This window comes from Lissotriton helveticus, chromosome 6 (genome assembly GCF_964261635.1).
Source record: "Lissotriton helveticus chromosome 6, aLisHel1.1, whole genome shotgun sequence".
Taxonomy (NCBI): Eukaryota; Metazoa; Chordata; class Amphibia; order Caudata; family Salamandridae; genus Lissotriton; species Lissotriton helveticus.
The window spans coordinates 1,449,979,249-1,450,007,030 of NC_136067.1; positions in this window are offsets into that span (position 1 = coordinate 1,449,979,249).

Sequence of the window (27,782 nt, forward strand, 5' to 3'; positions counted from 1 at the left end):
GTATTTATAATTGTTTAACTATTTATTTAAGTAAAGTGTCTTTATATGAGAGAGAAACCGCATTTTATCTCAGGATTCAGTGGAAGTAGTATTTAGATTAATTGACTCCCTCCTTTATTGTATGTTTTGCTGAAGATGTTTTATTGTACTATTTTCACCAATTGTTTTATTCTGCTGTTATTACAGTGTGCCAGAATAAAGCTATTTTAATTAATTGAGCAATATGGCTAAAACACATTGGCAATGGCAATAGATTTTGCTTAAGCGAGAACTATTGTCTTTGTCAATGCTTGTTTCTTCATTGAAGAGAACTGACCAGTGGCAACATACAAGGAGAGATGTAGGCATGCTCTCTACATTGTATACGTGTCCACTGGGGGTCCGCGCCATGGCTGGGTTTAAATAGAGCAGGCAATTAAAGTCCATGAAACCAGTGTGCGCTTTCTAGGAGGCAGCCCAATGGTGTACTAATTTGCACATGGAAAAATGTCCCTTGTGTCTACCACTGCAATAAGCGGGGCGGAGTGTTATAAAAACCACCATAAGGCAATGTCCAAACAACACTAACAAGTACCCTGTGAAATCAAATCACGTTTTGAAACAATTAACTTTAGATCACGAATTGTGCAAATAAGCAAACAAGAAAATGTTACAATAGCAGTAAAATTCAGATTGCACTATTCTTTAAAATCAATCTTTGAAAAGTGGGAGATTGAAAGCCACACAAATACAAAACAGCATCACATTTCTATTGCCTTAAGTGGTAATAGAAATTGGACCACCCAAAAGGAGCATTTTGAATTCAGAGGTTCCCCATAAAATGCCGCAACTCTTGGTGGGGGCAGCCACTTTGAGACAGAAACTGCCCTCACCAATTCAGAGACCTCAATTGTGGGGTGGAACTGCCACCACCAGTGAGTACAGAGCCTACTTCCATCACAACGACAGAAAAATAAAAGCTCAAGATCAGCTTCATAATTTTCTTCTTGACGCATTTTATATTTGCACATCGTCCAATATTTTGTTTATCTTTCCGCAGACTATATACCTGATAAATTAGTAGGCATGGATTGCTGACTGTTCGGCTGCTTATAGTTCTTAAAAAGAAAGCAGCGACTTTTGTATAACACTTACACCATATGCCCGATTTTCAAGTGGAGACAATGTGAAATGACTAAAAGCAAAACATGCTTTTTATTTTTAGGCATGATCTAGTTGGAATTGTTTGTGAAATGACAGCAGCTCTGCCAGGTCTTTTCGGCTGTGGAAACCGAGAACGAGGGATCGTCGTTTTAATCAGTTTTGTCAGTCTTTCAAGCCTGTCTGCCCTGGAGATGTTTGGCCGTACACAATTTCAACGCACTGTTCTTTCTGTGTCATCCGTTACTGATACCGAACAGGATGCTATGTGGTTTTCTTTAAAGTGACTTCTGTTTTTAAGATAGAACATTTCTGAGTATGATTGGTTCAGAATGAATTATGCAGAGAAAACTGATCTTCAAAACATTGGCTTAATTATTGTCTTTACTTTTATGTCCGTTTTGCTTTTCGCTATTTTACAGGTAATTTTTGCACAGTTTTAAGGAAAACTCGCGAGCATTGTGGTATTAGCAGCCCAGGCAGGACGCTCCTGTAGCCAGGTTACTAAATTGATACTATATATCCTTACCAAACGCACAAATGAAAAGGCACCTTCGACTATTTGGTCTAACAGAACACAAACACTTTTATTGCTGCTACTGCAAAGGCCTGTGTCCCCATGAAATAAACCAATGCGTTGTATTTCAAGTCATATTTCTATGTATTTGTATATATTTGTTTAAGTTAGTATTAGCAGAGCACTTAACTTCTTGGAGAGCGACGGAGTGCTTAAAGTTAAGGGGCCTTATTTATGAAGGCCTTGCGCCGCCGGTGCGTCACTTTTTCCCATTTTAAAAGTGACGCACCGGCGGCGCAAGGCCTTCATAAATAAGGCCCAAGGTCTTTGGGAAGATGCCTTAAGATTGTGTACATCCAGGGGCCGATTCCGAGTTGCACAGTATTTTATTTACTTTAGTTTTATATAGCGCTGGCTAGACCCGGAGGTATCAGAGCGCTTTACATGAGGAGAGTTACATAGGTTACAAGTTACACATTGTTACAGAAGGTACGTCAATTACAAGTTACATCCATTGGTTCAAGGTGTGTCGAGGGTAAGGGGGTCACGTAAAAGGGTGACTGGGAGGGAGATTAAGCGGAGAATTGGCACATAGAAAAACAGAGCAAGCAGGGGTAGAGAGTTTCAGGGGAGAGAGGAAAGGAATGGGGGAGGCAAGCAAAGAATGAAGGAGGGAAGGGGTGGGAGGGTAGAAGACAGCGAGGGGACAAGAAAGTCCAGGCTAGACCTCGAGGTATCAGAGCGCTTTACATGAGGATTAAGGCGTGTTACAGCGGTACATCAATTACAGTTACATTACAGTTAGATCCGTTGCTATTGCATTCAATAAACATAGAAAACAAGATGAGGAAGAAAACAATGTCTGATGTCCAGCCGGCCCCTCTGCTCACCATTGGGGACCACACAGGGCGTAGACCTGAAATCGTCTGACCGGCGCCATTTTGAAGATAGGCGACATCACTCAGTATGTGATATTGGGAAAACATAGTAGGGACCAGGAGTGTTAGTATAGGTAACGTGAATTACCACTCCAAGATGGCCACCATAGTTTGTGAAGGGAGAAGGTCCATTTCTATTTCCATGCTAACCAGATCACCGAAACCTGGGAAAGGAGCAGGTCCATTTCTATTTCCATGCTCAGCAGATCCTCCAGGAAGGGGGCACCGTCTTCGGGATCAGAGGTAGAAGGACGACATGGTAGTCAGTAATTGTGGGGTGGTAATTTCACAACCAAAATCACTATTTCATTGACATAACAACCACCCATTACGGTGCTGATTAGAGCCAATGGGCCAGTAATTTGGAATAACGTGAGATTCGGAATTAGGTTACCCATGTGTTGTTATCAGCAGGACCATTTGCCTGACAACCCTTGGTGTGGTACAACCTAGAAACTTGTAATCCTGTTTCGGATGGAAACAGGAGATTACAGCCTGAGTGCTCCTACAGTTTCACTCACAATGAGCCCCCAAGCAAGGAAGGGAGTTGTAAGCTATCTTCTTTCCTTTGTGGGTGGCAGTGGAAGTGAGGGTCCATGCTCCCTATGACAGAAAAAACTTGGATGAGAGTTCGCTGCTGCAATGTGATTTTTCCAGTCGGTTTTACTGGCTGGAAAAATCAAGCCAGTTTTTCCCACACCCGGAAAAACCCATTATGGAAAAACCTAACTACTTATAATCTGGCAGAGCAAAATTCAAGTAGGTAATTCTTCTCTGCCTGACTCATAATCAGGCCCTTAATGTCCACTTCTTAAGGCATGAATTCCACTTTTCCTGAAAAATGAGTGCATGGTCTTCCTCGCTACTGCACAGACCATTCAGATGTATGCGAGCCAAGAAAAGTGATAATCTATTTGTGGTCCGACAAAGCACTGTTGTCAATTTACCACCATTCCAAAGATTGCCTAGAGAATAGGGAATACAATTGTAAACTGTTGGGCCTGGCCCTTTTTCCAGCATTATCCCCAATCCTTTTACCTACACCCCTCCTGTTTTCAGAATGTTTATTTTTTTGGCATTCAAATTCTGTGCACTTTATCGTGCTTAACCAGTGTTAAAGTCCATGGGCTCACTTCTCTAAACATGGAAAAATTAGCTTATACATCTGTTGTAAATTGGTACTGCATGTACCCTGGGCCTGTAAATTAAATGCTACAATGGATCCTCAGCACTTACTGTGCCATCCACTATAGTTGACCTTAAAAACGTCATAGGCCTGCCATTGCAGCCTGTGTACAGTTTTAAACTGCCAAATTGACATGGCAAGGTAAACCACTTGCAAGGCCTATACCCCTGTTTTAAATACATATATGCCACCTCTAAGGTAGGATCTAAACAGCACATACGGCAGCATGCATTATAGTTAAAAAGTTGGACATGTACACTTAAAGTTTTATATGTCATGGTAGTCAAAAAGTCCCAAGTTTGTTTTTCACGACTGTGATGCCTGCCTCTCCCACAGGATAACACTGTGTTACCTGATTTAGTTTAATAAGTGTTAATGTTTGATTGGAAACAGGTAGAAATATCATGTTTGATCTCCAAGTATTTTTATTTTAAAATCCTCTTAATTGGCTCAGTTGGATTTTAAGTCACTATTCTGAAAATGCAAATTTTAGAAGTTGGCGTATTCTTGTGAAAACCATTTGGTGCCTGCAGTCTGTGTCCTGGGTCACAAGGCTGTCAATAGAGTGACAGTTGGCTATTGTGAGACAAAAGGGGGACTAGTTGTTGGTAGGATGGGCTACCATGCCAGTATGGAGGAGAAGATGTGTTCCCTGTCCCACCTACATTTCAAGAGGGCTGTCTCTGGCACACTCACAAAGTACTAGACACTAGTCTTTTCTCACCCTAGACCTCTTGGAGGATTGGTCGGGGAGGAAGGAGACTTCCTGAACCATTTGTGAGGGGAAGTTCAGAATTTACTCTCACTTCAAAGGTGACACCCGGTATAAAAATTGGAGCTTCAAACTAGCTCTTCAGTTCACTCCCAGACCTGCGGAGGCTGTCCAGGATTACCTTGTAATTCAGAGGCCCTGCTGCTTGATGCCTGTTTTGTATCTGAGAGGAATTCCCTGCTGCTTCCAGAGGACTGTCCTGCTACTTGAAGCCTGTCTTGTACCATCAGATTACTGCCCTGCTGTACAAGGACTGCCTTGTTGCTTGCTACGAAAGTGACTCCAAGAGCTAGTTGGCTGGCCTCTTATTCTGAGCTACAGGGACACAAAAACCTTCAACAAATTGAACCATGCACCTGGGCCATGCCTGAACTGAGATATTGAGACTACCTGTGTGGTATGATAACCTTTATCCTCTAATCAATATTTGTTTGTTTGACTATTAGCTGTTGGAAGACCTCTCAACAGTGTCTTGCTCTGCATCAGAGGTTAGAGTTCAAGATACTGAAGACATTGCAGTTAATGAAAGTATTTTGTTAACATTGTGAACATCAGTTCACCAGCAAATTTAGAGGGGCTAGCTGTTGTTCAGATTTGAGCGTTACCTGCAGGCCATTTGTTTGCATGACATGGGGAAGACTGACCCTTTCAGCCATCTGAGGTCACTGCTAGTATAATTTGGTTCAGCATTAGTTTTTTAAGGTGTCAGGAGGGCTGTCAGTTAATGATGTGTTTTGTTTAAATGGTAATTAACCAGAATATAAATATATAGGACACGACACAGAAGAGAACTGGATTACTGTATCTCTTTACATGATAGTGAAACAAATATTGCCCATACATTAAAAAATATGGCGCAGATTCACTATGATTTTGCGTAGGATTTGCATCACTTTTGCGAATTTGCACGGCTTTACTTGGTTTAGTAAATACAAAGTAACTGTGATGCATAGAGCTGTGTTGCGTTTCTATGCATCAAGTAGGCATTACATGGGTGGGTCATGGGCGTTCCCTTGCATTCACCCTTATATTTTGATGCAAACCCAGGTTTACAAAGACTTGTAATCCTGCATTTGTGCCACAATTGTGAACCAAACAAGGAGAAATATCTTTAGTTCTTTTGTTCTTTTTACTTTTTCCATGTGTCTGTATTCTGGAGCAGACATGGAAGAAGGAATTTGCCTCTAAGGTTTTATTTTTCCCCTGCACAAAAATAATTCTGCCCGTAATGCAGGCACTCTTGGACTGTGGTTGAAGGCTGCCTTTATTGCCTCTAGGCAGCATATAGTGTGCCAGCAGACAAGTCCCTAAGTCCACAAGAAACACACATCAGATCCAAATCAACTGAGCAACTTCTGGTGCATCTCCCTGCTCCCCTATCCAGCCAATGTGATTGAGAAAGCCATCAAGAAGCTACTCACAACCCACCTCGAACTTCACCATCTTCTAGACAGCACTCAATCAGGATTCAGCGAGAACCACAGCATCAAAAAAGCACTTATCATGGCCACCGATGATATTCATACCATCCTGTTCTAAGGAGAAACAGTGGCCTTCGACACTGTCTTCCATAACACCCTCATCAGAAGACTGCACGAGAGTCAGCTCTTAAATTTACCTTTACCTTCTTCACAGCAGTCACATAGCTAGGCAGTTGCCTTTACCGCCCGCAGCAAACTCATGTAAGAGCAGGGGAAAGCCCGTTGCCCCCAAAACTCATGCCGCTCGGGGCAGACCGCACCCCGCTCCCCTTGCTACGCTGCTGCTTCACAGGAAGAACTTACAGGGTCAGGCTGCCAACCTTCACGTAGGAGACCAAGAAATTGATATGTGCAGTCACACAAGGATCACTCCTCAGCTTCACCCTTTTTAACACCTTTTGACACCACTTTACAACATTATACAATCACAAGACATCACTGTTAGCTCCTACTACGCCAATGACACCCAACTCATTCCCTCTGAGACAGACAAGACAACCACCACCAGAACCAACTTCACCAACGACATTACCATTGTAGCAGACTAGATAGGAACCAACTGCCTTCAGCCTGAGTCTGACAAGAAGGAAGTACTGGTCTTCACAACAATATCTCCCCATGAGACTCCACCTGGTGGCCGTCACAGCTAGGACCAACACCCACAACTACAGACCACGCAATAAATCAAGGATTCATCCTAGAAAACAAGCTCAAAATGATGGTTCAAGTCAATGCAGCACGCACCTCCTGCCTCCACATCCTATGAATGCTGCGACAAATCTTCAAACAGTTGCCTCAGAAGACCAGAGGTACCGTCACGCAAGCACTCATCACCAGCAGGTTGGACTATGGCAACTCTCTCTATGCTGGAATCTTCCAACAGCTCCTACACAGACTCCTGACCATCCAGAGCACTGCTTAAGACTCATATTCAATCTTTTACGCCACACCCACATCACACCACACCCCCAAGGAAACTTCACTGGTTCTCCATTCACAAGTGCAGCCAATTAAAACTTCTCATGCACACATACAAAGCCCTACACACCACAGAACCAGAATATATGAACAGCTGAATACACTTTTAGCAACCAACCAGTCACCTATGCTCTGCCTCACTCTCACTTGAACACATTTCCCACATGCACAAAAGCAAACTGGAGGACGCTCATTCTCCTACATCGCACCCAAGACATGGAACAACCTCCCTCAGCACACCAGAGCCTCCTCCTCACTTCTTGAGTTCCACAAGAAACTGAAGACCTGTCTTTTCATGTAAGCACCTTGGAACCGCACCTGGATACCCTCTCGGTTGATTAGTGCACTATACAAATCAACATAACATAAGATAGCTTAATTTAACATAACATAACACTGAAATGGTATATTCATCACATGATCTACTGGACAATAAATGCAGTTACATAAGCAATATAACAACACTAGCAGCCCGTCCCGACGTTGTCTGGGAGCAATTAGGCTTCAGGGCCCCCGCCCGCCCCGACGTTGTCCGTGGGTCCCCCGGAGCCTTCCTCCATAACCTGCACACGTAACTTTTTCCTCCTGTAATGCACTGTTTGGCTCACTTTTTTAATGCTATGTTTGCTTCCTCTTGCTACCTGCACACGTCACTTTTTCCTCCTATACCTCTATGTTTACTTTCTACGCTTTTGTAACCTGCACACGTAACTTTTTCCTCCTGTAATGCACCGTTTCGCTCACTTTTGTAACGCTCCATTTGCTTCCTCTTGCTCACGATGTACGCTTTTGTAACCTGCACACGTGACTTTTTCCTCCAGTAATGCAGCGTTTGGCTCACTTTTGTAATGCTCCGGTTGCTTCCTCTTGCTCACGATTTTCATTTTTGCTTCATTTTTCCGCCGCTCACCGCTCCTAAATAAATAAATAAATAACCTACCTCATCCGCCGCTCACTGCTCCTCCCCGCCTGTCCGCCGCTCCTCACCGCCTGTCCGTCGCTCCTCGCCGCCTGTCTGCCGCTCCTCACCGCTCCTCCCCGCACCATGTCCGCCGGTCCTCCTCGTGCTCCTGGACGCCGCTCCTCCCCGCGCTCCTCACGTCGGGCACGCACGTCGCGACCGGCGCTTCTTCCAAGGGACTACTTTTTTTTCGCTAAATTATTTAAATAACGTATATTTATTAAGTTTATATAGCCTATGTCCATCTGCACACCCTGACGATTACAACGATGTATCGGGTGTGTGGATTGGCGCTGTGGTTCCCGAGTTTACCCGCCTCAAAGGTTTAAAGTTCTTCCTTTATAATAGTAGTATAGATAAACTATCAGAGAGAGAAACTTCTCACCCTTCTCTTGAAATAATAGCACATGTGCCCCTAGGTTCCTGGAGCTTGTGAAGGATTCTTCATAAAGAAAACAAAAAAAGTAAGATTGCATTTTATTGCAATGGAATGTAACCTCCCTTCGTTACATCATCTTCACACTGAAAAATGTAAGGCTGGCCAGCTAAAACTTTTCATTGTGTGTAAGGGTTAAGTATGAACAAATAGAAATGTAATAGTAATGTAAGAGTAATCTATAGATGTAATAGATTGTAAAACATGAATAGGTTGATGATTACCAACAGCTGGCAAAATGAAATATGTAGCCATAAATTATTATCAACCTAAATAGCGTACCATCTATTAAAAGAACATCCGAAAGAGCCATTGCAATCATGATGTATGAATCATTTTTTCCTGCATCCGAAGAATCATCATCCAATGAGAAAAGAGAATGGCAAACAGTTCAGCATGACACAGACTCCTATTCCAGACCCATAGTTGGCCTGACAACTGCCATGAATCATATTGCAATTTAAACGCGAGACCTCCACCCTTTCAGCACCCAAAAGTCCTACGAAAATTGGATAGTCTCATAACTAGAACGCTAGAAAAAGTCAAGTATGGCGGGAATAACCAAATTAAAGGTAAAACTATAAGTGAGAGATGGGGTTGTCAATGGACATGAACGCGGAAGATGGGGTGTGCTATATGTAACTTAAGAAATACACAATTGAGAAGAAGCAATTATTTTCGTATCAGTTTTATAACAATGTAAATATATGTGAAAATCAAAAACAAATTCCGAGCTCAGCCTCCGAATCACATATGCGCATAACTCCATTTAGGGTTCAGTTTACAGCAGTAGGAGATGTCAAACAAAACACAACATTTGTGTGAAGCCTCACGTCTAACATGCATTTAGTGCAAAAATAGCAATATGCAAGCGAACCAGTTACAGCTGGCCATTTTAAGGGACCGGAGCTTCTACCCTAAACCCATTGGTCGCATGCAGATGCTAAAATCTAGGGGCCTCATTTATGAGGCCTTGCGTCAGTTTTGGGCTTTCGATGCGTCACTTTTTGTGACGCATCGGTGGCGTAAAACATGCCTCCTGTTGCGCACTATTTACAAAGTGACGCATCTAAGCAGATGCGTCACTTTGTAAACCCCTGCGCTACGTTAGACCTGCGTCAGGTATAATGTATGCGGGGGGGAGTTCCCCCGCAAAAAGACTCGTAGAAGTGACGCGCTGAAATCTATGAGATTTTACTGCGTCACTTCTAGGACGCCGTTGCGTCAAAATCTTGCGCCTGCCTCACAGCAGGCGTAAGACTGACGCAGGCCCTTTCACATGGGGCTTGCCCCAGGTGAAAGGAAGCATTGCTGGAGTTGCATCACTTTTGTGACACACTCCAGCAATACGTCACTTTTGTGCTTACAGATATGTCAGAAATACTGACGTATCTGTAACTCCTTGCGACATGATGCGTCATACATTAAATATGACGCATCAGGTATGTCGCTAGGAGTGCGCACTGAGAAGTGACGCATCGCTGCATTCACGCAGCGATGCGCCATTTCTCATAAATGAGGCCCTATACGTTCCGAACTCAGTTTTATGAATTTTTCTCTCAATACAAGTCAATGGATACTGGAGAATGTGATAGAAACTGTTACTTCAGTGAAACTAGTTAATGAACCGAAGGAAGGATATTCTCATGAGAAAGAATGCAAGACGTCTTTGGAAAAAAGATATAGATACATAATGAAACACTGACTGTACTACTTTCTGAAATTCATGTTTAATACTCCCAATCCTCAGAATGAGGATACACTTACCACAGACTACAATACATGCGTAACAGAACAACGCCAAATTAAATTAGCTTTGGGATTCATAAAAACTAGCAGTCATGTTAACGTTAATGTGTATACTAACCTAGCAACTAAAGTGCACTTCAATCATGAAATGTATCTGTGTACATTAAGATATTAAGGCATTGAGAACATTGCCATTGAAAAGCAAGAGTCCTCAAGACATGAGAAACCATTTAGTTGAGGATGGTAGCTGTACTTTGGTCTAAAATAGGTGGGAAATCCTACTATCTCAGAGAAGTTTCATAGGTTCACTGGGGATTCAAGAAAGGACATATTTTTAGTGTCCCACACATGCTAGGGAAAACCTGTCACAATGTTTTACACATTTGTTCTATGGAACCTGGAAATAGGCCCAACATTGGGGGATCGTCTCCAGGACTTGCATACATGAAACCAGTTTAGCCATGCCAGTTTGGCCGGATAGACCTACAGAGATCTTTTCATCACAAAGTGTAGGCATAGCTATTTCGACATGAACATAAAATGCCCATCACAATGGTGGAGAACTTTAAACTTTGCAGCCCAGCCAATGCCAGGTTTAAAGTTGCCCTTAACTGAGGTGAATATTTTGCCATTTATGAGAATATGGTGGAGGCATCCAATACCTCCATTACACCGGCATTATAACTGAACCGTTTAAAGGTAAAAGAGGTCCATAGCGCCTAAGACACAAAACATAAAACACATATGTATGAACGAGCACTTTTGCGATTCCTTAATAGCGAGTTTTAGCGAATTGCTATTAAGGAATCGCAAAATGCTATGTATGAAGGAATTGTAATAATAATTGCGATTCCTTAATATTCTTTAATTGTGAATCGCTAGGAGGCCCATAGGAATGAATGGGAAGACATTCTCAATTTGCGATTCGCAACTAGAGAATTCCAAATTGAGAATGCAATTTCAAGGGTGCCAGGGTGTGAAAAGGAGACCCTGTTGCACCCCTGAAATATGTATGTGTACACAAGTGGCACACATACATGCCCTACGGGCATGTATGTGCGCCACATGTCACTTTGAAAAAGGCAAAAAAGTGAATTTTTCAAAGAAATCGCACATTACCACCAACTTGAAGTTGGTGGTAATTTGCGATTTCTTAAGGCCAAATTGCACTTTTTCTGTGCTTCATACATTGCATTTAAGGAATCGCAATTTGTGATTCCTTAAATGCAATCTCAAAATAGAGAATCGCAAATTTTGTGATACTCTAATTTGCAATGACTTTTTGGGATGATACATCCCAAAAGGCCTTTTCCCATTCACAAACGGGCTAATTCTGAGAATCGGCCCATTTGTCAATGGGAAAAGGCCTTGATACATATGCCCCTTGAAATTTGCCTTAGTTCCTACTCCTGTTATGCACAGCCCAAGACCAGAGACCTCACAGATAGAAGACAATAAATAGTGAAAGGTTATGATATATGGGCTCAGAGCTCAGAAATTCAGACAAAGGGGGCTGCTAAGAGGTCAGGCCTTGTAGTCAGAAACTGTTATCAATAGCAAAAGTGTGTCCACAGAAGGCTCTGTGGGAAGTGTTATTGAGTCATTGACTACCTGAAAACCTGGTTCAAATTCAAGCCAAATGGTGCTAGGAAAAAAGGATATGGGCAGATAGTTCTGAATATCAAAGTCAGACTTTTGTGGGCACTAGTATATCAAGGATTTGAATCTCGATGGTCAGTATATTGATTTTATTTTTGTAAAAAAAAATAGCAATTTTAAATATAAATAACTTTAATAGTGTTGTATTTATTATCACTGCATGCAGTATTTTATGTCAATAACATTTTTATGTTTTTATTTTTAATTTATTTGTGGAGGCGCCAGAGAGCCGGCAAACAAGATGCGGCACCCTAGAGGGGCTCTGTGGGCCAGGGAGCAGTATCCTGCAAGATCCTCCGATCCAAGCCGGCAATACCACCACAAATCAACAGCGTACCCCAAGAAAACTACCTGGGTGCTTAATAGGCACACTGATCACGATAAGGTAACCTATCGCTATAAGACCCTGAGTACAGCCTTTGACTGGGGAAAGATGATGGCAGCGGCCTAAACGGACCTCAATACACTGACACAGCCATCCGGGCAGGGTGGGAGAAGACACCTGCTACTGCCCCTGCTGAGTTCAGGAGAGACATCCTAGCGAGGCGCTTGGCTGGTGGGGATGCCCCGCTCCTTGAGGCCGGGAGCTGTGGATCATGGCCGGGGCCGGCCGGGGTGAGCCCAGACTGAATCCTTGACGGAGTTGGGAGATACCCACTCAGGACCCTGGGCAGTCTGCCGGAACCTGCTGGGAGGGCGGGCGGCCCGATGACACACACTGGAGCTGCTGGAGGTTTGGATCTGCTGACGCAACCACCAGGAGCCTGGGAACATATCAGTGAGGTCCCAGCTGTGGCGTGCTGGGTGGCATGCACTGCAGGCTCCGTGCGGCCTGCGTAGGCGTAGTCGAGAGGTGGTGGGCTGCGCAGGGACGCCATGGTCCTGTGGCTTGAGGCTGCTGGGTTGGGCGCTTGCCACAACACAATTGAGCTGCAGTGAACGGGAGCCCATATGGAGTCAGACGCTGCCTCAGGCTCCGGATTAGGGTTATACTGTAGGGGCCAGACGCGGGCCAAAGTTACACGGAAGAGGCTCTGAAGGAGTGCTGAAAGCAGAGGTCCATGCCTGAGACAACCCAAGGCTTGCCTCAATAACCACGTGTCAGCACAGGTGGACATTGGAAAATAGGGGTGAAATCCACGCACCCTGAAAGATGAATAGCATCACCAATTGGGCCCGCCCAACCCAGGTGGTGAATAACGACCGCCAGTAACGCGCAGCAGAGCACACCATGGGCCACACAGAGGGCAAACAGGCCAAATTATAATTCTCCATATGGAACAGCACTTCCAGCGCAGCTGAAGGCATGAATCAACAAAGGGAGGAAGAGAATCTGGCCTCAACTGCCCCACAGGACACAGATATGAAATCATTACTACTCACCATGCGCCAATGCCTCACATCTATCTGGTCCAAAATGGATGCCTTGAATATACGCATGAACTTCATCACACAAAAACTGGACACACACAATGGCCGCCTAACTGAAGCAGAGCAGCGCATATCCTCTCTTGAAGATAATTCCTCCACGAGTTGTGAACGACTATAAGGTATGGAGAAATTATTAAAAATTATTGCTGCCAAGAATGAGGACCTGGAAGCGTGCTCCCGCAGAAACAGTGTGCGTATCATTGGGGTCCCGGAAACTACAGCCACCGGCCGCATTGAGGACTATGTGAAACAGATGCTGCTGGGGCTATTCGCACAGAGGCATTCTCCAAGGTTCTGGTGTTTGAGAGGGCCCACCGGTCACTTGCGGCCAGACCGCCACCGGGCACGCGGCGTGCCCTATCTTGGCATGTTTACCCAACTATAAAGACAGTGATGCAGTGCTGAGATTAGCCAGAGGAAAACAAGAATTGGTACACGAAGGAAACAGACTCTCGATATATCTGGATTTCACGGCAGCGGTTCAGGAAGCACGCAAAAAGTTCCTGCCGGTCAAGCAGAAACTCCGGAAAGCCAACATAGAGTGTTCTATGCTCTACCATGCTAGGCTGCGAGTTCTCCACTGTGGAAAGGCACACATCTTCAACACCTCGCAACAAGCTCAAGACTTCCTGAAAACCTCTGGGAGGAGTTCACCCACAAAGCTAGATGGGGATCCAGACTCCAGATGATCCTCACTGGTTCCTGAAGAAGACTGAGGATTGAAAGTTTAATGTTACAAGCTGCCCTCCTAATTGGTGAGCCTCTGCACCTTATTATACTACATGCCAGTAGAGAGCGTGTGCCGGCCATCATGGAAATGGGCATATATAAGTCCAGACTAAACCCGCAGAGGCGACACTGCTGGAACCGGTGAGCCTGCCATTTAATATTGTCTTCCTGGGCTCCCTCACATCTGCGAGGTGCGCGGATGGTCTCTCTAGCATACTTCCCCAGTGAGAATCCCACTGAACAATGTACTGTATTGCTCAAATGTTACTTTTAGTTGTTTTATCTTTGTTAGTGAGCCCTCGAACCGTAGTTATCTGTAAGAAGCATCCTTTTAGATGCACACAGTGGAATTGGAGGGAACAACCCAGTATATCTACAGCTACAAATGCATGTAAGACACTCTATACAGGCTCTAAATGATAGTGCTCATGCACACCATTTTCTCCAGAGACAACTAAGAAGTCATGGGTAGGCCGGGTCCTGATAAGGTCCCAACTGCTACCTTTTTGACATGGAACGTGAGAGGGCTTCGAGACCCCCGCAAGCGAAGGCAGGTCATAGGATATTTGGAAAGGCACCAAGTCCAGGTGGCTATGTTACAAGAGACCATCCTGGATCCCAAAGTACCTCCCATCTTTGGGAGGAAATGGGTGGCACACCGCTGCTTCTCCTTCTACTCCACTTATGTCCAAGGCACTGCAATCCTCGTTAAGGCCAGCTTGGGATATTGCCTATAGGGTCTCTGCAAGACTCACAGGCAGATTTAGTGTGATGTGGGGCAGACTGGCAGGAAACTAAACCCAGGTGGAGCAGGCAGAGTTGCTCTACGCGGAGCTCCACAGAGTTTCGCAAAAACTCCACTCTGCGCCTCCACCCCCCAATAAATATTGATAAAATTAAAATTAAAATTAAGGTAAATAAAACACACTTACCTTTATCGCGGCATCTCTGGGTATGCGCAGTCCTACCATTATGTACGTCTGACATAGGGGATTCTGCAGGACCACGGCGAGGAGGAGGACCGCAACATGGAGACATGTGATTTATTTACCTTAATTTTCATTTTTATTTAAAAAAATATTTATTGAGCGGGATGGAGGCGGTAGGGTCCGGGGCTGAACTCCGTTCCGCTGTAGAACTTCGCTTTCTCCGCAGAAAACAGAGTATGCAAAAATGAGCAAGCTCCACCAGCAGAGTGGAGTATAACTCCCAGAGTTACAGGACACACAATGACTCTGGTAAGCTGCTACACACCAAATATTGACGATGCCTGCTACTTCGACAAGTTATGGGGTTGTATATTGGAAATAGGTTTATAGGTTTATTATGTGGGGCAGGGACTTTAATATAGCGCTAGACCCACTCACTGACCGCTCCCACGTTCTCTCCCCTTCCCATCGAAAGCGACCAAGCATCTTTTAGGAATCGTGGCAGACTACCAGCTCTTTGACTCTTGGCGGTTCCTACATCTGGCACGGAGAGAGGGCACTTTTTCTCCGGTGTGCATTCCAGTTGGTCCCGTATAGACTACTGGCTGCTCTTGAAAAGAATGAACACATGGCTCCGTGAGGTATTGCATCTAGAGCGTACCCTCTCGGATCATTCCCTCATGAAGCTGTCACTGAGAGGTAACAAATCCCCATACAGATCCTGGCTGCTCCAGCCCACAGCCCTAATGGATAGTTTCTTCTGTGAAAGAGATACCTCAGGAACTTCTTGAATTTTTCCCTCGTAACAAAGATAGCGTTCCAGCACTCGCTTGTGTGTGGGAGAGTTTCAAGTAAGCATGGGCGTAAAATCCGCTCCGCTCGCGTATTTTTCGGATTTTCGGCAAATTCGCAATCCGCGAACCCTCGCGAATTTGTCGAAAATCCGTAAATCCACTCGCGGCGGATTTTTTGCTTCGTTGCGGCACGCGGCGTGGTGCACGGCGTTCACTTTCCGTCATTAAGCGTTTGCCGAGTTGTTTTTCTCGATCATATTTTGCGAGTGCCGCGCCATTTTGGATCTTGCTGCATGATCCCGCAGGAGTTTGGCGCCCGCGAATACGTAATCGCGGCTTGCCACCTTGCACAGCACACCTCGCGAGAGTTCGCAATTGCGAACACGTAGTTGCGGCGGAAGGAACAATCTCGCACTCGCGAAATAGAGATTTTGCAATTCTGCACAAGAAATCCACCAGCAAACAGGATAACCCTTCAGAAAATGATGATTTTTATCAGAATCACTCCTCAAGTTGACATTTGCATGGCCTTTTTTTTTTGCAAGGAGTCCATTTTTGGGGGGGGGAGGGAAGGAAGTGCCCCACAGTCTTTAACTTCCTGTTCCTGTCCAGCAGGCTCCTCCCAGTGCTTTGTCCATCTCCTGGTCACTTTCGTTTGGATCTGGAGCTGGAAGGATTACTTTTTGTGGGTGCTGCTGGATATTTGGATTTGAGGCCTTTTTGACTTTCTTTGGATCACTTTTGGATTAGAAATAAACTTTCACAAGTAAGTTTGTTTGGGGCATTACAGTTGCTGCAACTACAATTTTGGAACTTTTTCAGAACATTAAATAAATTATATTGTGGGTAGCCACAGTATCCAGTAGGACCAGGGTTGGTTATGGGTGCATGATACAACTGTTTTGTTGAATTTAAACACCATTGAGGCCATGGATGGGCTGGGATTGTGCTGATTTTTGTTGTTTTTGTCTTTTTTTGGGGCTGCTGGTGGGGCCCTTTGCCCAGGGGTGGTGAGTGTTGCATGGGCCTAGTCTTTCTGTGGGGTGTCTTCTTGAATTTAAACATCATTGAGGCCATGGATGGGCTAGGATTGTGCTTATTTTATTGTTTTTTGTCGTTTTTTTGGGGCTGCTGGTGTGGCCTTTTGCCCAGGGGTGGTGGTGCATGGACCGAGTGTGCCTGTGGTGTGGTCTCACTCTCTTTAATGTAAACATCATGGATGGCATTGGATTGTGGTGATTTCTGGCTGTTTTTTGGGGGTGTACTGTTGATGTGGACTGACCATGTGGGTGGTGGTGGTGGCCATCTTGAGTGCTGGCTGCTACAGGCAACATGTGCTTGGGGTGCAAGGGGCCATTTTGAAGAGAGGCAGTGTCTGAGGCCTGCACTTACTTTGCCTACTTTTCATCCATTATGCCCAGGGGTAGTGAGTGTTGCATGGGCCTAGTGTTTCTGAGGGGTGTCTTCTTGAATTTAAACACCATTGAGGCCATGGATGGGCTGGGATTGTGCTGATTTTATTGTTTTTTGTCGTTTTTTTGGGGCTGCTGGTGGGGCCCTTTGCCCAGGGGTGGTGAGTGTTGCATGGGCCTAGTCTTTCTGTGGGGTGTCCTCTTGAATTTAAACCCCATTGAGGCCATGGATGGGCTGGGATTGTGCTGTTTTTTGTTGTTTTTGTCTTTTTTGGGGGCTGCTGGTGTGGCCTTTTGCCTAGGGGTAGTGGTGCATGGACTGAGTGTGCCTGTAGTGTGGTATCACTCTCTTTAATGTAAACATCCTGGATGGCATTGGATTGTGGTGATTTTTGGATGTTTTTCTGTTTTTTTGGGTGTACTGTTGATGTGGACTGGCTTGGGGTGTAAGGGGCCATTTTGAAGAGAGGCAGTGTCTGAGGCCTGCACTTATTTTGCCTACTTTTCATCCATTATGCCCAGCGGTAGTGAGTGTTGCATGGGCCTAGTCTTTCTGTGGGGTGTCTTCTTGAATTTAAACACCATTGAGGCCATGGATGGGCTGGGATTGTGCTGAATTTTGTAGTTTTTGTCGTTTTTTGGGGCTGCTGGTGGGGCCCTTTGACCAGGGGTGGTGAGTGTTGCATGGGCCTAGTCTTTCTGTGGGGTGTCCTCTTGAAGTTAAACACCATTGAGGCCATGGATGGGCTGGGATTGTGCTGTTTTTTGTGTTTTTTGTCGTTTTATTGGGGCTGCTGGTGTGGCCTTTGCCAAGGGGTAGTGATGCATGGACTGAGTGTGCCTGTGGGGTCTCATTCTCTTTAATGTAAACATCCTGGATGGCATTGGATTGTGGTGATTTTTGGCTGTTTTTCAGTTTTTTTGGGGTGTATTGTTGATGTGGACTGGCTTGGGGTGTAAGGGGCCATTTTGAAGAGAGGCAGTGTCTGAGGCCTGCACTTATTTTGCCTACTTTTCATCCATTATGCCCAGGGGTAGTGAGTGTTGCATACTTGCATGGCCCTAGTCTTTCTGTGGGGTGTCTTCAATGTAAACATCATGGATGGCATGGGATTGTGCTGATTTTTCTGTGTTTTGTCGATTTTTTGGGGTGTATAACTGAACTGATGTTCCTCTGTCTTCCATTGCTTTTAGGTGGACAAGACTCAAGAGAACCACCAGTGCCAGGAAGAAGTCCTGCAGCGGTGTGTGTGTGCAGCATAACGTCACGCGACGTCACGTCTGGACACAGACAACTCTGCAACTCGTGCAACTGCTGCCTGCTGTTCTGACCTGCTCTGAAGAAGATGGCCCCAAAAAAAGTTACCCGTAGCTCCTCTAGCAAGAAAGGTGCCAGTAAGGAGCAGAAGAAGCAAGTTACCAAGGAGACTGGTGTGCCGGCCGCCCCTTTTTTTGGGAGTAAAAAACAAAGTATGCCTGCAGCAGCAGCGGGATCTGCTGGGGACCAAGCTGGGAGCAGCACCCCCGCTCCATTGGGCTCAGTGCCACCACCACCACCACACCCACTTAAGTCCAAGCCCTTGAGTGCTGCAGAGGCAGCCAGTATAGTTGTTCAATCACCATCGACCAGTGATGTTGGCTCATCGCAAGAAAGCAGCAGCAATGTCCCTCAATCAACACAGGTTGTTGTAGCTCATCTGACGAGTGTTGAACAACCACAGCCGCAACAACTATCACATGTGCAAGTACAAGCCCAAGTACATGTGGAAGGAGAGGCAGCGCAAGGAGATGCGCAAGCAGAGGTGCATGGAGGGTCACAAGTGCCCAAAATAGTTGTTCCTCCCGAAGTAGGGGCACATCAGGAAATCGACAATCAAGGCGAGGTATCATTTGAGGAAGACACTCCTCCTGATGATCATTCATTGTCTTCCACACCCCTAGCAAGGAAGAGATCAAGGGTGGTGTCTACATCTTCTTCAAGCACACCTCCTTCTGATGATACGGATCAAAATTGGGAACCAGCACCACTGCCGTCTGAGAGTAAGGCACACCATGATCTGACAAAGGTAGTTAAGCATAAAAGGAAGCTCGTCCAAAGTCTCAGAGTTATGGAGTGTGATGATGAGGCTCAGCAAGAAGTGGCGGATACTGCTGCTGATGAAGACTCTGACAACGACGACCCAGTCATCATAAAGGTAACTGCAGCCCCAGCGGGCATGCAGCAAACAGACATTTTGACCCTAGCCCGAAAAGCTGCTGAGCGTGATGATGATGATTTTGTCGACGAGGAGGCAGTAGAAACACCACCACAATCATTGGAGTTAAGTAGTACACCAACTCGTACCGCTTCCATATTTCTTTCTGGCAAGAAGGGACCTCCATCCACCTCGACCTTAATTAGTGGCGGTGAAAGTGCACAACGTACAAAAGTTGGGCAATCCAGATCCTCCACTTCATCTGGCATTAGCAGCATGACCACCACCACCAGTATCGCCGCCTCCTTCAGGCCCCACAGACACTTCAAGTCACCAGTTTGGGACTTCTTTACTGTTTGCCCAAAAAGGGAAAAGTTCGCCATTTGTACCCTTTGTAAGGTTGCAGTTAGTCGTGGTAAGTCAGGTACCAACTATGGTACCGGAGGCCAGAGAGGTCATCTTAAGAGACATCACACTGTCCAATGGTTTGCGCACCTAAAGGCGAACAAGGAAGCCCGAATTGGAAGTCAAGAAAACGTTGATGTTTCATCTGATGATGACGAGGAGGAAGAAGACGTGTCAAACACTTCACTTACACCCAGTACCCCTGTCAGCAGCACACCCCATGAGAGGCACACTAAGAGTGTTGGAGCGAGTGAGACACCAGCGCGCAAAAGTTCACCAGCGAGCATAATTGCGTCAACGAAGTCATTATCATCCCGTAAATGCTTGGTCCAGGGCAACATTAGAACCATGTTTTCTTCAGACGCGCCATATGAACGCAACCACCCACTGACGCGTCTGTATAACACTAAGCTGGCTAAAATGCTAGCTGTGGACCTTCTCCCTTTTTCTTTTGTAGAAGCGGTAGGTTTTCTAGAATTAGTGGCAACGCTCTGCCTTAAATGGAAGGTTCCTAGCCGGTTCTATTTTGCCAGAGTTGCGGTTCCAGCACTACATGAAGATGTGCTGGAGGCGATTGGGGCAGCTGTGCAGAAGAGTGCTGTTCACACTATACATCTGACAACAGACATGTGAACCAGTGGCGCAGGTGCTGATTACATGTGCATCACTGCACACTGGGTCTCTTTTTCAGGTGTTAAAGCAAAGCTAAACGCAGGTGTTGACCCGGACCAAGTTTTTAAAGCTGCTCGGAAACATGCAACACTAGCCATGTTTGGCTTGGAGAAAAGTGACACAGCAGAAAACATTTTGGACGAGTTTAACAAAAAGGTCTTTCACTGGCTGTCCCCAAAAAAACGCCAGATTGGTTATGTTTCTACGGATAATGGCGCCAATGTAGTTAAGGCCATGGCGATGGGTGCATATTTCAGAGTGCCGTGTTTTTGGCGCACTGTATCAACCTGGTAGTTCAAAAATTCTTGAGTGATAGAGACAGTACAGCGTTCGAGGTAATGGCCACCTGCCGCAAAATGTGCAACCATTTCAGCCATTCTTTTAAGGCCCGGAAGCATCTGAGGAGGCTGCTACTTGAACGTCGAATGCCAGTGAAAGCACTCATCCAGGAGGTGGCAACACGTTGGAACTCAACCTTCTACATGCTTGAGCGTCTGTATGAGCAGTATACGGTACTCGATCACTATTTCTTAACAGAGGGTACAGCTCAGAAGGACCTGCGGATGGGTGCGGCGCAATGGGACATAGTTAAAAGCCTGACAGACATGCTTCGTCCTTTTGAGTTCTTCACGCGTGCAGTCAGCCAGGAGGACTGTAATTTGGGACAAGCTATCCCATTGTTGTGCATGCTGGAGCACCAACTGAAGGCGGTGTCTTCTGAGTTAGAAAAAGATGAAAAAAAAAAGACCCTTTTATTTTGTCGGAGAAATTATTAGACCGCCTACGTGGTGATGAACGTCTTAAAAAGATCAACTCAGAACAGCATTACATTTGTGCTACTATTCTGGATCCACGCTACAAAAAGGCGCAGGCAGGCCAACCATTCTTTCCTTTTGCTGTTGAAGATGTTAAAAAGTACAAACGTTGGCTAGCCTGGTCAGCCAAGAGGTTTGAAAAAGAACGGCAGGATATTGAAGGAGAAAGCAGTACATCAGCATCAGCATCAGCAGGCCATCCCCAGTCAAAAGAATCCACTTCTGCACCTGTGGCTGTGGCACAAGTGACCTCTCAGCCGTTAAAGACACCGGCAACCGGATCATCTGCACCACACACAACAGTAACAGTGGCTGCTGTAGAGGATTGGCTAACTTTGCTTGGGTATGGTTCTCGAAAAAATGTCACAGGCACAGCAAAAAGTAAGCAAAGTGGAGGAACCGTTGAGGACCTTGAGTCGATGGTGCAGGACTATCTGAATGACTCAACAGAGGTCTTTCTTAATGATGAGCCATTGCAGTATTGGCATGGGAAAAAACAATTGTGGCCACAGCTCTCCAACCTGGCTATAAACTATTTGTCTTGCCCACTCGCAAGTGTGTCTTCTGAACGTGTTTTCAGTGCTGCTGGTGGCATTGTAACTCCCAAACGGAGCCGCCTCTCGCCCAAAAATGTGGAGCGGCTGACAATGATCAAGATGAATCAGCACCTCATACCACCAGATTACAAAGTACGAGAAAGCACGCCGCATGAAGACGAGGAGGACGGCAACGTAGATGAGGGGATTTGTTCTCTGTTCGGTGACACTGACCTCATCCTGCCTGAATTCGCAGAGTATGATGACGAAATCTTCTTCTTATTCCCTGACACCGAGCCCTGAAAATGAGACAATGAATCAATAACTTTCTTTTTCGTCCTTATTCACTTTTATTCCTGTGTGTCTGTCTTTCTTTGTTTTCCACAGTTAATTTAATTCAAACTTTAATCACCTAATCCCAAAAACAAGCCCATCAGCAGAACTGTCTTCACTTGTTTGCTTATTGATTTGAAGGTGCCGCAGTCTACATTCCTCAGGTTCACAAGTTCAGAAGAACATGCTCCTCTATCCTCCTCCTCCTATTTCCCTCAAAGCAGAGGGCTGGATTACGCCCAATGAAGAAAGACTCAGCACTTGTGGGGGTGTTCTACTTCTTTGCGGGTGAGTTGACGGCTCTGGGCCCATTGCTGTGAAGCTCTAATAACGGATAAAAGTGTTTAGGACCAAATATGAGGCTGAAATTTCTTGCCGTTTTTGCTGACTTGCTTGCCTTTGAGGTGCTCTTTGGCGGGGTTCCGGGTGTTTGTGGGTGAGTTTTGGAGTCTGGGAGCACTGCTGCGACAGTCTAATCTTGATTGCATTTCCTTTTCAGGAAATCCGTGGTGGAAAACAGGAGTTATGATGATGATGACCTTGCTGCACAGCGCGTTTGGACCGAAGGCCGAGAGATATTGTAAGTATGAGATTGTGCTTTTTGGCTGTTTGGGGGTGTTGTCGCGTGCTTTTTTGCGGGTGGGTTGGCGGGTCTTGGGGCATTCCTGGGAAGGTCTAATACCGGATAGAAGTGTTTTGGATAAAATCCATAAGGAAAAGCCTTTTTTTTGCTATTTCTTCTGACATCTTGCTCAATGTAGCGTTTTGGGGGGCTTCCTGGTGTTTGTGGGTGGGTTGCGGGGTCTCTGTCGAAGCACTGCTGCGACAGTCTAATCTTGATTGCATTTGCATTTCAGAAAATCCGTGGTGGAAAACAGGAGTTATGATGATGATGACCTAGCTGCACAGCGCGTTTGGACCGAAGGCCGAGAGATATTGTAAGTATGAGATTTTGCTTTTTGGCTGTTTGGGGGTGTTGTCGCGTGATTTTTTGCGGGTGGGTTGGCGGGTCTTGGGGCATTCCTGGGAAGGTCTAATACCGGATAGAAGTGTTTTGGATAAAATCCATAAGGAAAAGCCTTTTTTTTGCTATTTCTTCTGACATCTTGCTCAATGTAGCGTTTTGGGGGGCTTCCTGGTGTTTGTGGGTGGGTTGCGGGGTCTCTGTCGAAGCACTGCTGCGACAGTCTAATCTTGATTGCATTTGCTTTTCAGGACATCCGTGGTGGAAAACAGGAGTTATGATGATGATGACCTAGCTGCACAGCGCGTTTGGACCGAAGGCCGAGAGATATTGTAAGTATGAGATTTTGCTTTTTGGCTGTTTGGGGGTGTTGTCGCGTGCTTTTTTGCGGGTGGGTTGGCGGGTCTTGGGGCATTCCTGGGAAGGTCTAATACCGGATAGAAGTGTTTTGGATAAAATCCATAAGGAAAAGCCTTTTTTTTGCTATTTCTTCTGACATCTTGCTCAATGTAGCGTTTTGGGGGGCTTCCTGGTGTTTGTGGGTGGGTTGCGGGGTCTCTGTCAAAGCACTGCTGCGACAGTCTAATCTTGATTGCATTTGCTTTTCAGGAAATCCGTGGTGGAAAACAGGAGTTATGATGATGATGACCTAGCTGCACAGCGCGTTTGGACCGAAGGCCGAGAGATATTGTAAGTATGAGATTTTGCTTTTTGGCTGTTTGGGGGTGTTGTCGCTTGCTTTTTTGCGGGTGGGTTGGCGGGTCTTGGGGCATTCCTGGGAAGGTCTAATACCGGATAGAAGTGTTTTGGATAAAATCCATAAGGAAAAGCCTTTTTTTTGCTATTTCTTCTGACATCTTGCTCAATGTAGCGTTTTGGGGGGCTTCCTGGTGTTTGTGGGTGGGTTGCGGGGTCTCTGTTGAAGCACTGCTGCGACAGTCTAATCTTGATTGCATTTGCTTTTTAGGAAATCCGTGGTGGAAAACAGGAGTTATGATGATGATGACCTAGCTGCACAGCGCGTTTGGACCGAAGGCCGAGAGATATTGTAAGTATGAGATTTTGCTTTTTGGCTGTTTGGGGGTGTTGTCGCGTGCTTTTTTGCGGGTGGGTTGGCGGGTCTCTTGGGGCATTCCTGTGAAGGTCTAATACCGGATAGAAGTGGTTTGGACAAAATCCATAAGGAAAAGCCTTTTTTTTGCTATTTCTTCTGACATCTTGCTCAATGTAGCGTTTTGGGGGGCTTCCTGGTGTTTGTGGGTGGGTTGCGGGGTCTCTGTCAAAGCACTGTTGCGACAGTCTAATCTTGATTGCATTTGCGTTTCAGGAAATCCGTGGTGGAAAACAGGAGTTATGATGATGATGACCTAGCTGCACAGCGCGTTTGGACCGAAGGCCGAGAGATATTGTAAGTATGAGATTTTGCTTTTTGGCTGTTTGGGGGTGTTGTTGCGTGCTTTTTTGCGGGTGGGTTGGCGGGTCTTGGGGCATTCCTGGGAAGGTCTAATACCGGATAGAAGTGTTTTGGACAAAATCCATAAGGCAAAACCTTTTGGCACTTTTTGTAACTTAGGGTTCGTTAGGGTTAGCCCTAGCAGCAGGATTGCATGTGTTTCGGGGTGTTCTATTGCAACTCAGTTCTGGGGTTTTAGAGCACTCTTGGAGCGATGCTGGCTATGGATACTTTTGCTTGCTTGCAAGTGGTTTGAATACAATCCACGGTGGGTAAGGGTGTATTTGGGCCTACTTTTACTTTTAAAGTACGTTTTGTCACCATTTTTCTGCTAGGCCTCGTTTTTTGAGATCTGATTGGGGGTCTTCTACATTTGCGACTGGCTTTAGTAAGGGTCTTGGTGGGAGCATTACTGGGAAGGTCAAATTTTGTTCTAAAACACAGTTTACAGTACACCTACCTTGAGGGGAAAGATCCGCTATAATATTTTGGCCATACTTATTTATCCTTAAAAAGGTGACTCTGACAGAGTACGCAATTTCAAAAATATTGTACTGTCTATTAGGGAAATCAAAGTGTGACTTTTTGCACCACACAGCGTACATACCTTATATTTATTTATCAGTGGTATTGTAATAGAACTTCCTGTTTTCCGTTCAATAATTACAGGCCGGGTTTCAGTCAACATCCGCCAGGCAGGCAGTGGACAGGGTGTCTTCTGTCAGTGGTCACCAACATTGATGGACGAAGCGTCAGCTGGAATGGAGGAGTGCCGCTAATAAGAGGAATTGTTTGCTGCATGCAACTTACTTACCAAATTCAACAGGACAACTCCAACAACATACAGAATACAGATACAGTATCCATTGTTTTCTTCTATGAGTGTGACTGCATGTGGTTAGCTTTAGTTTGTACCCAAAGATTTCTTTATCTTCAATTATTGTTTGTCCATGCTGTGCTTTTTTTTTTTCTCTCAACAAAACCTACCCAAAAAGAAACCCCCATTCCCATCCATTTTCCAAACCCTAACCCTCTTCCCCCGGGCTGTGTGGTTTTGCTTGATGTCTGACTAAATTACATCAATAATTCCACACACTTGCTGGGAGGATAAGGTCATAGCAACAGGCTGGTGAAGGAATACGAGGATATATTCTAGACTTACTCAGCTTCAGTACTATTTCTTGTAGTAGTAGGAGCCAATGTCAAATAAATTCAACGCAAGTACTAGTTATACTGCACTGGCTCTCAATCCGGCAAAGAACGAAATTTAAAATATGTTGCCTGATCCACAAATGTCTACATGGACAAGGGCCCGCATATCTTGAAAACAAATTTATTCCCTACATTCCAACCCGACCACTAAGGTCAAGCAATAATCTGCTCCTAGTGGTGCCCCGTGCCAGGAAAGCGAGGCATGGGAATAAAGCGTTATCAATTGCAGGACCCACATTATGGAACAGACTCCCTCTGTCCCTGAGACAGTGTACTGAACATTTAAAATTCAGAAGGCAATTGAAAACCGTTCTGTTTAAAAATGAGATCTAACTTCTGCTCTAATTACACCTCCTGTTTAACCGGCACCAAAAGCGCAGAGATACTCCATCTGGAGTCGATTCAAGCGCTATAAAAACCAGCAAATAAATAAATAAAATAAATAAAATACTTGTAATACTTTACCATTTGTTAGGCTACATTGTGGCACTGTTCTAGTGTACTGTCACCTGCTATATTCTCGAGCGTACCGTAACCGTTGTAATGCTACAGTAAGGACAAACCAGGTTTCGTTTTCTTTTTTTCCATAGGCATGCAACTGCCACTGTGTCACACCACTAGTACCACCGCAATGAGGAAATTTCATCCGCCCAGGATTGCCAACCTTAATCCCCATTTCACGTGGAGCCAGCCCTGGGCCTAGCCCTAATTTCTAACACAAATTACAGGTAAGATAAGCGTTTGGTGGGAGGTAGTATAATGGAGTATTAGGACTAGACGAGAGATTGACGGTAGTACTACTAAAGTCCTAGGACTCTTCAGGAAAACAAACTTACTGTTACACCCCCACCCACCAGACTGAAAAGCAGTAAAAAACAGGTATGGTCAGATAAAGTTTAAAAAAGTATATTTATGTAGCCCTAACAAAATAATCTCCCTCAAGACCCTCCCTAACCCCAACGATTGTCTTTGAAAAGTCCCAAAAAGCACCCAACTCCCAAATCCCACCCCCCAAAAGTCTCTAAAAAAAGGGCAAGGGACACTCCACTACTGGAGGGTGCTGGTGAATTTTGCGGCCAGGGCATCATACTCCTTGCGGAGGGTGGCATGCTCGAAGCGGAGGCCCTCCACCAAGTTCTTGTACCTATGGACCTCCTGCTCCAGGTAGGACATTCTCACTCCTAGGCGGCGCTGGCGTGCCTTGCAGCTCCTGTGGGGGGCAGCTGGTCTTTTTGCTGCTTGGCGGTGGCGGTTGGCTTTGTTAGCCCGGCTCCGTACCGCTGGAGCACTGCGCTGGCTGGCAGCCCGTGGGGTCACGGAGGAGGATGCAGCTGTCCCAGTCGAGGATGTTGTGGTTGCACCGGTCGACTGCGTGTCCTCCGACTCCTCCAGGGCCACCAGCCGCCGATATTCCGCGACAGTGGCATCCAGCCTCCGTTGCCGGGCCATTCGAGCCTGCTCCCTCCGTGATGTCGATTTGGAAGGAGCAACTATATGAAGAAAGAAAGACATAGTCTGTAACCAATGCTCCTTAACATTAATAACACAAAGTGATTGAGCCGAAAGTTGTGTCACAGTACAAGTAGCAAATTGAAAGCACAGTACATAACTATTGAGGACAGTATCTATCTAACCTCCCACTTCTGCATCCTTGCTCTAACATTAGTGGTAGTTTAATGAACAAATTCTACGACCACTATGGACTTCCACTACAGTTGACTATGACAGTACACCAGTCTTATTCTTCTTCTTCTCTCTTGTTTCGGAAAATTGGTACGTTATCTTATGCAAGCCGGCAGAATGCCAGCGCAGTGAACTTGCACCCGAGAAAAACAGGCGCACACCATGATGAGTGCGACAGACTTGCGTTACTGTACCGGTCCAGTACATGCAGGTGGTGAAGCTATTACTTTTCTATTACGGGTGGCACTGAGAATACTCGGTTACAAGGGCTACTGCTTAATTAATTTACCTTTCACCCTACAGTGCAAATGAGTACTAGAAAAGGAAAATGAAGAAGCTAAATAATTAGATTATCTATCACTTCACATGGGATGTATTTGATGACATATGGGATGACTTTAG